This window comes from Platichthys flesus, chromosome 6 (genome assembly GCF_949316205.1).
Source record: "Platichthys flesus chromosome 6, fPlaFle2.1, whole genome shotgun sequence".
Lineage (NCBI taxonomy): Eukaryota > Metazoa > Chordata > Actinopteri > Pleuronectiformes > Pleuronectidae > Platichthys > Platichthys flesus.
The window spans coordinates 25837333-25850343 of NC_084950.1; the positions used below are offsets into that span (position 1 = coordinate 25837333).

A 13011-nucleotide genomic window follows, 5' to 3' on the forward strand; every position below is an offset into this window, starting at 1 on the left:
TGATCCCGATCTGCATGAGAGAAAAGATAATCCTGCACAAGTAAGCCCTGGCTGCTTGTCGGATTTAATGCTGCATATTTGTTGTTTGTTTGTTCATTTTTTTTGTTTGGGGGGGGGTATTTACCCTGTGTATCAGGATGAACAGGGAGCTGGATCTTACCCTGGCCATCCCTCCATGCCCATGCTGACTGAGGCGTGCAGGTCCGTGCTTTACAGAAGTGTAAGAAGGCAGGTGATGAGAGATTTGTGGCTCAGCCCTCTCTGAGTGACAGCTGAACTCTATCACAGCTTTTATCATGACTCAGCTGGCGACACATATCCCCGTCCCTTCAGCGATGTGGGAATAACCTGCCTGGATTAGAGTGATTTACTGTTGCTCCCCAGCAGCCTCAATGTGTTTGTGTGGGATTTGACCTATAATGGCACCTAATGGCATCATATGTTATTTTCCAGGAGGACACTGTCAAACAGGACACTGTCAGCTGACACATCCGCTAGTAATATGACAGTTGTTAATAAAAACTACTTCTGGCAGTGGTTGTGGACAAGAATTAATAGACCCTTTAAAATTAGAAATTACATTTATTGCCAACTGGATTTACCATCAGCAAGGACCTTTATCACTCTCTATAAAGGACAACTGCTGAGATTTTTCATCTTTGTTGGCCCACGATATTGCTCTCAACAAAGCCCTTGATTGAACGTACAAAACATTAGGGCCATCTGCTTGATATTGATCTCCAGCCCCTTTCTTCACATCTCTGTTGTCTCACAGCTTAAAAATCCTTCTCATTGATTTGTCTGCTTCTCTTTACCTGCGTCTTCTCTGTTGTGATTAATATAGATTTAACGAGGGGGAGTCGGTTAAGGAAAATGGCTTTTACCTGTATTGACCTTAACCATGTTCCTCTTGGAGAGAGGAAAGTGCCGTGTTTTTAGCTTCAACATAACAATGTTCTCTTTCCCTGTGTGACTCTTCACTTCTTGAACCACCTTTTTTTAAGAGCTCATATTAAAGTTTCAGTGTTGCAGCTGGGCGAAACAGCTCACTGATCAATAAACAAGCAGCAACAATTCAGGGGGGGAAGCAGTGCAGCCAGTTAACAAATGTAACAGCTTCAGTTGAGTCAGGTTCACTTGAAAATCATTGTCTTTTTGTCAATGTCAAAACCATTGCATGAACACAGGGCTAAATTGGGGGTTAGTGACTTTAGACTTTCTCAAGGTGAAACTAATTTTGACCAAATAGTCCAGATTTCACGTGCACCTAGAGTACTTTAAGATCTGCTCATGCTCTCTTCCCAGATCACACAGATATGACGATTGCAAGCAAAAGACGCCACACCACCAACTTTAAATCTCTCTGGGTGAAAAGTCTGTATTGTGAATTCTGGTTTCACATGTTTGTTCTGTGCTTCTAAAATCAATCACTCTCTTTTTTTTCTGGACATCTTGAAATCTTGCACATTTCTGATTTGCTCATCGTTATAAGCACCAATACTGATCTTGTTAAATGGGATCAGGTTTCAGCCGAATTGTAACCAAAAGACATTAAATACTTTTTTTTGTCATTGTTACAAAGTAAGTCATTGTTTCCGTTTTCAGTCCAATCACAGTTTGTTACCAACTTGTTTTTAGCTTCACAGATCTATCGAAATTTCTAAATAATTAAATGACCTATGCATTTAGATTTACAGATTTAATGAGCAAAAAGACAGCAATGGTTTTAGATCGATCATCATTGGCAGCAAATACCTGGAGTTGAGATATTTAAATCTGTATCAGGCCAGAAATAGTTGGAGCTTCACAGATGTGTGTGAGTGATTGGATGTGGGTAGAAGTTTGCACACTTTTAACAACACTCAACAGTGATAACACAGTGTATTGACATACACTCAAGGGCACCTCTACATCCCTGCAGCAAGACAAGAGGTGACCTTGCACACAAAAACGTTGCCAGTGATCACAGACCACACAAACAAATCACATTTCCTTCCAAACATATTCAAAACGAAATACACATTCATAATGAGACAGGGAGGTAGATTGAATTATAATCAAATTTGCTGTTAGTCTGCTTTAGGCAAAACAATGTCTATAGGGTTGCTCAAGTTAAAAGGTGCAGGACTGAGTAATTTAATATCAGCAAATCTACAACTATTATTTTCCTCCTGTTTATTTAAAAAAGAATAGAAAAAATTGTCGTAAAGAACCCATTGACATCAACACTATAACAATGGATTTTTTTATTTTTTTATTCTCTAGCCTTCAGTTGTCTCGTCCGTCCCCTTTTCAGTTTTCCCTACGACAAAGTAAAGTGATTGAGTGTGAAAAATATGGAAGGTGGGTGGACTGCCTACTTTTAAACAAGCAAAAAAAGTCTGCATGGCCATCTGCTCACAGAATAATTTTATTTTAATCAGGGCTGTAGCCTCCCTCATGCAATTTAGCATCTTGTGTTAAGAGTGAGCAGAACGCTCAGCACAACATGTTAATAACAGCAGATCCAAGCTGAAATCCAAGTGTGGCTTTGGGGCCATAAACAGATGCTGCATTCCACAAACTCGTCTGAGGTTTGTTGCCGGTTCATCTGTATCACAATTATTCTAGATGATTTTTTTCTTATTCTCTTTCATAGCTGCATGAATGACAGTGTGTTTTGCAACTTTGTCCTGTGAATAACAATAGAGTATACATATATTGGTTGTAAGTAAATCCATAGCATTTGGTACTTAATTGAAAATGTACAAATATGCTGTAAGAAATCTGCCTACATATGGACGTCAGAGATTAGTGTCGATAATGGGCCATTTTTTTCTGTGTAATCTCAGATGTAGGGAAAGAACATTTTCACTGGAGGGGGCTCTGTTTGTGTGAAGCTGAAGCTTGTGTCTGCTGAACATGCAGTCCTCCGTACTCTCTATTGGCCGTGCAGTTCATTAGGAGATGTGTGGGTGAAAATGCATTACAGTCTTTTGAATTCTATAAACTAAATGCATAATTTCCTGTCTCACTTCACGATTAGGAGTCCATGCCAATCTCCAGAGCCAACACAAGAAACCCCTCCCACAACATTCCAACTGATCGCGTCAGCAGGTAAGAGTTTTAGATTGATAAGAAGAAATGATCAATCGTCAGATTATGACAACCTGCAAACGAGTTACTTAGGTTTAACTAAGGTATGTATAAAGTGCATGCAATAGTCCAGGTGGGAAAAGACAAAGGCACGTATTAGCTTTTCTAAGTCAGGGCGAAATAGAAATGATTTAATTTTAGAAATATTTAGTATAAGGATATAAAGATTTAATTAACATGTGTTTTGAAGTTCAGATCAAATGTGTCACCTAGATTTTTAGCTGTTGTTTTAATATTGGTGTCCAGGGGACCGAGAAATGGTAGGAGTTGAATATTATTATTTCTGTTTTATTTTAACTGAAGAAAGTTAAGTGACATCCACTCCTTAATGGCAGTGAGGCACTCTATTAGAACACTTGCTTGGCTGACGTTGTCTGGCTTAAAATACAGGTAGATTTGGGTTTCATCGGCATAGGAATGATAGTATATCCCATTAAAGTTTTTCTCCATTGCTTTGGATCATTTCACGAAACAGAAATGACATTCTCAGAGCTCCAAGTGCAATTGGCAAAATAGCCCATATGGTTCAGCACAACTACATAGATCACCTTCAAAAGGTCATATCTCACCCAAAAAAGTTAACTCAAGTTTCCAAACCAAATCATTTTCTCATATAAATAGTCAGTGCCCCCAAAATGAAAATGTCCTTCTCGATTGCTGTGGCTCATCTCTCAAAATAACATAGATGGTTCAGCAAATCTCCATAGCACACCTGCAAAAGGTCATATCTCTCCCAAAACAGACAACTCATCAGTCAAAACTAAATCCTTTCTCATACAAATAGTCAGTGCCCCCAAAATGAAAACTCCCTTTGGCATTGTTTAAACACTACAGGTCAAAATGTTTAGATGTTTTGTCAGTATGGCAGTGGACCATAGAAATATCCCTCATGTGCACATTTCAATCTTGGCTCAGTCCTTGAATGGTCACTGAATGGTTCCAATAGATATTTTCTTTCCAGAATATTATGTGTATCAAACAGAAAAAAGATTTATTCAAGGTTTCACATAAAATATGTTTATTGAACTCATACTGCCATGTAAATTGTTACAGTAATTGCCATACATCATGCTTACAGTAACAGAAAATGTGTGCAGCACTATATACTGTCAAAAAATAAGCACATCAAAACTAAAATTTGGTATAGTGAGATATGACCTTTTGAAGGTGATCTATGTAGTTGTGCTGAACCATATGGGCTATTTTGCCAATTGCACTTAGAGCTCTGAGAATGTCATTTCTGTTTCGTGAAATGAGCCAAAGCAATTGAGAAAAACTGTAAACTTACTGTGTGATTGGTGATCAGATGTGTGAAACTCAACCTTGATTACTAAAGTTCTAGTTGCACCTGAAAATTAAGCCGATGATCAAAGATATCCTTATTACAGTATATACCATGATGTTTTTCATGGTATTATGTGCCTGTACGATTTTGACAGTGGAGTGAACTATTGTGCAGGTGATGATGTAAACAATGAAATGATGCCAACATGTTCTGCAGAGAACGACCACTTGACTGAGAAGCGACAGTCAGTTTTGACCAGCAATATATATTCAATTGGTAATTGGGCTAACTGAAGGCAATTGTACCTAACCGTTTGCAAAGGTGGGCTAAATCATTTGAAATTTGTGCAAGCTGTTGGAAATTGTACTTGTTAATGCAAGGATGTGCTAATACAATTGCAATTTGATTAAAGGAATGAGATATTCCAATCTGTTGTGAACAAGTGCCCAGTGGTTTGGAGGTTTGCACTTGTTGTTTTGAGAATGTCATTTCTGTTTCGTGAAATGATCCAAAGCAATGGAGAAAAACTGTAAAATGGTTGATGATCTCTCCTAATTGGAGCTTGTACAGCGAAAATAGGATGGGACCAAGGAATAGAGCCTTGTGGCACCACGGACATCAGTGGAGCCGAGGTTGAGATGTTATTTCCGATGGAAATATTTACACTGTTACAGTGTGTGATGTTTTAAATCTCCCCCTATTTTTCATTCCTTCCTACTTTAAACTACCTCACTTCCGCTGCTTCTTCTTCTATGGTAGCAACAGCGAGCAAACATGTGGCAGGTTTTCAATTTAAAAGTTAAGATGTGAGTAAGTGGAGAGCACTCTTGGTTGTACGCATGACATAAGGCAATAGGTGTTGTTAGTGTCACAAGTGTAAACTCAATTTGTATCAAACACAAAAAAATATGTGGTCACCCTGATGCAGATCATTGTTATAAGCACTGCAGCATCACAAGAAATAACAGCAGCTTTTTGACCAGGAAACCGGTCCTATAGTTATTGAGCTCAGGTCCAAAGTAAGACACTAATACCTGTGCTCAAATGGATAACAGTAGCAGAGAATAAAACAAACGTTTTTCCTGGTTGTGCTATTTATTACCAAAACATGTATCAGTTAAACACTTAAGATGGGGAAAAATATGAATGTGTTGTGTTGCATGTCGTTTTAAGTGTTGCACCAAAAGATTTTCTGCTGGTGCTCCTAATATTTTCAGTAAGGAGCACCACTGCTGCCTGTGGAAAAAGTTGGTCTGGAGCCCTGCAAAGATATCAGGGGTTCAGTGCATGACTGACAGCTGCTCAAAAGTCCAATGATATCAAACTATGAACAAAGTCTGAACTTGTATTTTGAAGTTCAGGATGAGGGTTAAAGGAAGACAAGATGTTTGTGGTCTCTTGTAGATCAGCTTTTTTATTTCCGATGTGTTTCAAAACTTTGTTCTGAACTTTGTTTGATCTGCCTCCCTCTAATGTTTGAGGAGGAAGGCATGCAGCAGTCCCACAAGGCTCAATTATCCCTCAGACTGATAACAACCTGGTAAGAGTGGAGGCCGGGAATGGAACAGGAACTAAAAGGGAGACTGAAATGGTAGGATTATCGTAGATTGCTTAACATTACCTGGCCTCTGATCAAAATACTGTGTTGGCAGGCGGAGCACATAATCCTCTTGATTTCTCTTGTTGATGCCAAAAACTGCTGGTTCTGTCTGGATGGCTGGGCGTGGAGAGATTGCTCCAAATGGAAACACTCGTACTACTGTGAATAGAAATGTGACCGCATGAATCACATTACAAGTAAAAAAGAAATTACATTTTGTTATTTATAGATTTTTTGCATATATTGACTCCAATTCTCAGAGCTTTGTATTTCATGACAATAACCAAATCCATCCTTACATTTTTGTCAATTGTCAAATGGTGGGTATTCTCTTCTAATGAGACATTTTCTGGACAAATGTTCTTCTTTCATCTTCTTTTTCTCTTCTGAATGCAGCTGTCTGCAATGAGCCTGCTCATAGTTCTAAGGAATGTAATTCAAATTTTAGATAAGACATTTTAACAAATTATGTCAACGTAAAAGACAAATTGCAAAGAAGTGCTTAAAAGAAATTTTCATAATTTAGCTATATTAAGATTTGTACTAAATTATTAATTCACAAATGTGCCACATTTAGCTATCAATGTTTTCTGATCGATTTAAACTGTATATTTTTTTGTGTGCAATTTTTTAAAACATATTTTTATCATTTTTTGATTTTTGTTTGTTACCAGAAAAGATGAATAGAACAGTGACAGTGGGTACTTGAATCTGAAAATAGGAGATGCATGTCTGCATAGAGGAGCATAAACATGATGATCAGTGTTGCCATTTTATGTTTAAAGGACACTCGAACCTTGTTGAGGCAAGAGACAAATAATCACTCTGCTGTAGGTTCACTCTCAGTTAAAAGCAGTCTGTTGGGCCAGCCAAACAGCCTTCAGAACACACAATAAATATATTCTGTCTCCAAAATCAGGAGCTCACTGCCTTTATATCCCCCACTTAAAATCACCACCAGCTCATATTGTTTCCTTTTTTTCTGCTTGATGTATCCAATTGTATCACAGTCACTAAAACCTGACAGAACATATTGTTTGCAACCCTCTCAGCTGCCTGGGTTTTAAAACACTGCATAAACAACACTGAAATTTGACTGTTTTGACAACAGTCTAAAACTGGTATGAACTAGAAGTGTGGTCGTTGAGCGCATACGTCTGCCAAGGCGGAACAACATATTGCATATATTTAGGAAGTGGAAAAGGAAATGCTGTATCTGCTCATTTATCTGTATCTGCTGCAAAATGCAGTTTGCTGTTCCTTTGGTCATGTTCTTCCCCTCTACAAAATTCACAATAAAAGACATAACATTCCTGGGAGGTGGCTTTACTTTCACAAGTTAAATGACGAGTTCAGATATTTCAGAAATTCCGTGCACTTAACTTCTTTCTTTCTGGCCCAGTCTACTACGGTTGATTTCCCATTCAGCACCTCCACCTACCACACATCATAATTGTCTGTAAATTGATATTAACATTTTTATTATACACAAACAGGGACTTGGGTTTGCCACTAATGGCAATAATTGGGTCCCAAAACAAATCTACTTATAATTCTGTGATATAATCAAAACTAAATATCGCATTCAGTTATTTTATCAAAATAGATTTTTACGATATTTGGAGTGTTTATCCTACCACAGGAAATTGTGGCTGCTGCACTTAGATGCTTCTCCTGACTGAGGGCGAACTTTAAGAGAGATATCAAATGGTGATATATGATGAGATCAGATATGGGTTGAGGTGAACCGAGTGTCTTTGTCTAATGACTCAAATATCCGCTTTCACCTCTGTTGGCAGAAGTAATTATGACTAATTCACATGAGGCGAGAACAGGGCGAGCGAAGGAAACATCAGAGAAACACGATGATGAGGAGATAAAAAAATGCTGCTCAATCTCAAGTCATTATTGTGTTTTAAATGAAACAGTTGTTATTCCGCTGGCTTGTGACAGCAACTAATGACCTACTTAAATGTTGGTGGTTAAAGGTCAATGTCCTTGTGACCTCACTAATTGTTTATGTTCCGTGATTTCTTAAGATCAGTCTTCAAATTTTGTAGAAACACTGAAGTGGACATAAATATTAACTGATTATATTTTGGTGGTCAATGGTCAGTGTGATTTTTACATAGATGTGGGAAAAGGATGTATGTAAACAGAAATTGCAATGGTTGGCAGAGCCATACAGCAGCGCCACGGTATTTCTAGCTTATATTTAAATTTAGAACAAAATGATGTATCAGAGCATCCAGCCTACTGACAGTGATACTGTTGAAACTGGATTTTGGGGAAGGGCAATGCACAGGGAGCAGCCACTCTACAGTGTAAGCTAATGGGACACTGTTTAGATTTGGAAAACCTTTTTCCAATGGACGAGTAGAGACTATTGTTAATTATTAATCTTCATCATAACTGTCAGTTTATGACCTATACTGTCCAAGCAAAAAACTAATAAACCACAAATTCAATACAACAGACGATGTACTAATACCTCTGCCAGTACTGCTAGTCAGTAAGTATTCAGTCTTTTATTTAACTTTTTATATATAAACATGAAATATACATATTTATATTATATATTCATCTTCTTTTTATGTGTAATTGCGTTCATTTTTAAATGGATCCCCCTTTCAGATACATAGTAAAACTCATTCTTTAAAACTAGAATGGCTCTCAGTAGAGAGCACATCAGCCAAGGCCAAACAGTCGCCTTAAATTGAATTAAATTTCTCACAATCTAAAATATCATTCCCTGAAATATCAGCAAAAATGATTTCTGTCTTCTGGTAGATATGGGTTGCACTTTACTCATTATGTAATAAACAGAAACTAACTAAGTCATTACTGCCAGAAAGATAAATGTAATGTAATGTAACTATGACAGTTCACCAACATAAATACATATAAATTAATGATAAGCAGTAATAATACTTTTCAAAATGAGCAATAACCAAATTGATTACTTAAAAATTCAACAATCAGTGGATGTCTGGACTTGTCACGGGAGGGACAATCAGATGGGAGCTTATCAAACCATTGTTTGATGAGTGAAGCGTGAAGAGCACACCCGTCAAAATTCTCAACACATGCTCTGTGCTGTGCTTGTGATGGGATCCTGATTCAGATCAGGGATTATTTGACTAATTTTCAGGGATCTTCTCTTCTATTTGACACTAACCGAAGCCCCTCAGTGATTGGATCAGATAGGCGTTTGACATTCAGGGCTTGGTTGCACCCCTCCTTTTCGTAAATCCCAGAGAGGATTTCATCACAGTGCCTGCAACTCAGCTCTCACATTCTGATTTCTTCCTTTCCATTTCTACCCTGCAGTTGTACTCTGCTGTAGCAGCCCTGCTCTGGCCCAACTATTGTTATGCTTCAGTGTCGTCATCCTTTTGTCTTCAGTTGGACTACTGAGCAGTATCACATGGGCGTGATTTCCATGCATGTTTCATTTGGGATGCAGGAGGAGTGCAGAAGATGCTGGTAGCGAAGTGCTACGTTTCCAGCAGTGGTGAATGTTTCAGAGAGGCAGGCCGAGCAAACTACTTCATGCTGCCTGTCTCTCCTGTGCTGAAAGTCTATTCAGATTATTCCTTTAAAATGAAAGTAAATATACCAAATGTGCATCATAGAGGAAAAACATGTAAATAAAAATCACTTCTATGTTTATCTATGTTTGATATCGCAGTGTCATAATCACAAAACCACAATGTCTGCTCGACCGTCTTTATTATATTTTGAAGGTAGAACAGTTGGAGTTAATCCAGTTCTACTTTGTAATTCAGACTAAACGGAGAGCTGGGGATTGAGGATTTTTTCTGCTTGTCCTGTGTAGTTCTAATTTGGTGAAGAAGTTCCTGCCAGCAGCGTTTAAATGTGGCCTAAATTTTCTGACATCTCCTACCATTGAAACATAAAGAACAACTTAAAAAAGACTTATTACAGCAGCAGACAGGTTTCCTCTGTCAGCTTTAGCAGACATGCATAATATGTGGCATTTCTACTTAAACTGACAGTGACTGGTTTGTTAGCTTCATTCAATCTTTTTTGGATTTATCTTGTGTAAAATGAATATTTCAAATTAAATTTTATCAAATTTTATTTGTATAGCCCATATTCACAAATTACAATTCATCTCATAGGGCTTTAACAGGGTGTGACATCCTCTGTCCTTAACCCTCAGCAAGAACCTTTTAACAGGGTAAAAATATGTAGAAACCTCAGAGAGAGCCACATGTGAGGGATCCCTCTCCCAGGACGGACAGAAGTGCAATAGATGCCACGTGCAGGAGAACATCATCAATAATCAAAGTCTCTAGCAGCATTGATGAAGCACAGTCCATGCTCAGCAACCATCTAGACCACGATCCACCATCCAGACCAGACGCCACTTCAGTCCTCAGTCACCGTCCACCGCCGCCCACCAGGAGGACCCATCACAAGCCACCACCGCGGTCCTGGTCCACCACCCGTGCCCAATGGAAACGCGACACAGGGTCCGCCACCAGCACCACGATCAGCCCACATGACTCAGAATCCGCCACACTGGATCCAACACCGCGACCCCCGGTGCGCGATCCACAAACCGTAATCCATGGTGCGGCCACAGAGGCCCTGGATCTGCGGGTGATAAAGCAAAGGGATTCCGGGGAAGGGGGATAGGGATGGAGAAGAGGAAGGAGAAGCTGGAAAGAGAAGCTCCGTGTGTCATGTGTCATAAAATAGAACAAGTAACGTTCTGGCGCACTAATTAGCTCTAACTATAAGCTTTATCAAAAAGGAAGGTTTTGAGCCTACTTTTAAACGAACAGATGGTGACTGCCTCCCGAACTGAAAGTGGTAGATTATTCCACAGCCGAGGGGCTTGATGGCTAAAAGCTCTGGCTCCTACTCTACTTTTAGAGAATTTAGGGACGACAAGTAGGCTTGAATTCTGGGAGCGGAGTGCTCTAGTGGGTTTATAAGGTATTAACAGCTCTTTAAGGTATAAAGGCGTTATATTATTAAGGGCCCTGAAGGTGAGGAGGAGAATTTTAAATTCTATTCTAGATTTAACTGGAAGCCAGTGTAGCGATGCTAATATTGGAGAAATGTGCTCTCTTCTCTTTGTTCTCGTACGGACACGTGCTGCGGCATTTTGGAGTCTTTAACAACTTCCTGCTGGAGCCTGATAATAATGAATTACAATAGTCCAGTCTCGATGTAACAAAGGCGTGGACTAGTTTTTCTGCATCTTTTTGTGAAAGGACATGTCTAGTGGAAAAAAGCGGTCCTAGAAATTTGTTTTAAGTGACTATTAAAGGATAAATCAGGATCGAAGATCACTCCCAAGTTCCTGACTGTTTCATTGGAAGCAAGGGCAATGTCGTCTAGCGCAGCTATATCATTAGATAATGCATCTCTAAGGTGTTTGGGGCCAAGTATTATAACCTCTGTTTTGTCTGAGTTTAATAAGAGAAAATTGCGGGTCATCCAGGTTTTTATGTCCTTGAGACATGCTCGAAGTTTAGTTAATTGATTACTTTGTTCAGGTTTTATTGACAAATATAACTGGGTGTCATCTGCATAGCAGTGGAAATTTACCGAGTGTGTCCTGATAATGTTTCCTAGTGGAAGAATATATAATGAGAATAAAATTGGGCCGAGCACAGAGCCCTGTGGAACACCATGATTAACTTTGGTGCGCACAGATGACTCCTCATTAATTTGCACAAATTGGGAGCGATCAGAAAAATACGATTTAAACCAGTTAAGGGCGGTTCCATTAATGTTAATTAACTGTTTTAGTCTTTGTAATAAAATTTGATGGTCAATTGTGTCGAATGCTGCACTGAGATCTAACAGAACGAGGACAGACACAAGTCCCTGATCTGAGGCTATTAAAAGGTCATTAGTGACTTTTGCCAAGGCTGTCTCTGTACTGTGATTGGCTCTAAACCCCGATTGAAAGTCTTCATATATATTATTTTCCTGGAGAAACTCACATAGCTGATTGGCTACCACTTTTTCTAAGATTTTAGAAATGAAGGAGAGGTTAGATATTGGTCTGTAATTGGCTAAAACCTCTGGGTCTAGGGTGGGTTTTTTGAGTAGGGGTTTGATGACAGCTATTTTAAAAGACTGTGGTACATAACCTGATGATAATGACAGATTGATAATGTTAAGTAACGAACTATCAATTAGGGGCAGAATTTCTTTAAGTAATTTGGTAGGAATGGGATCTAAGATACAGGTTGTTGGTTTAGAACCTGAGATTAATTTGATAAACTGATCACGGGTGATCAGAGAGAAGCTGTCTAAGTAATGGGTAGGATTCTCAGCCGTTTCTGAGATCTCTGTTGTTGGGAGGGTATTAGTGCCAATTGAGGGCAGGAGATGGTTGATTTTATTTCTAATAGTTTGAATTTTATCATTAAAAAAGGTCATAAAGATATTGCTATTTAGGGATCGAGGAATACTGGGTTCGGTGGAGGTGTGACTCTCTGTCAGCCTGGCTACAGTGCTGAAGAGAAACCTGGGGTTGTTTTTATTCTCTTCTATTAGTTTTGAATAGTAGGCGGCTCTTGCTTTGTGGAGAGCCTTTTTATATTCTTTAACACTATTCTTCCAGTCTATGAGGTTTTCAACATTGTTGCTGGAGCGCCACTTCCTTTCTAGTTTTCTTGATAATTGTTTTAACTCATTTGTCTGGGAATTATACCACGGAGCTAATTTACTATGTTTGACATTTGTCTTTTTTAGAGGCGCTATTGAGTCTAATGTTAATCGTAATGAGTCTGCAGAGCTATCGACGAGGTGGTCGATCTCAATGGAGCTCAGGGTTTTAAAGAATTTGTTGTTTATATCTACTGCTAATATGGGTTTAAATGTAATTGGGATTATTTCCTTAAATTTAGCTACAGCACTATCAGGTAGACATCTAGAAAATGAATTTTTTATTAGTGGCATATATTCAGTTATTGAAAAATCAAAGGTTATTAAATTATGG

At 38.7% G+C, this 13011-nt stretch overlaps 1 protein-coding gene across 1 annotated transcript in view; it reads left to right on the top strand.

Annotated features, from left to right (window-relative positions):
• Window positions 1–13011, top strand: part of LOC133954797 (alpha-1,3-mannosyl-glycoprotein 4-beta-N-acetylglucosaminyltransferase C-like) — a 52692-nt gene that overhangs the window by 533 nt on the left and 39148 nt on the right. Inside the window, exon 2 of the mRNA XM_062389286.1 lies at window positions 3026–3096. The gene's annotated coding sequence lies outside the window, so the exon portion shown is untranslated. The remainder of the gene's footprint in view (window positions 1–3025; window positions 3097–13011) is intronic.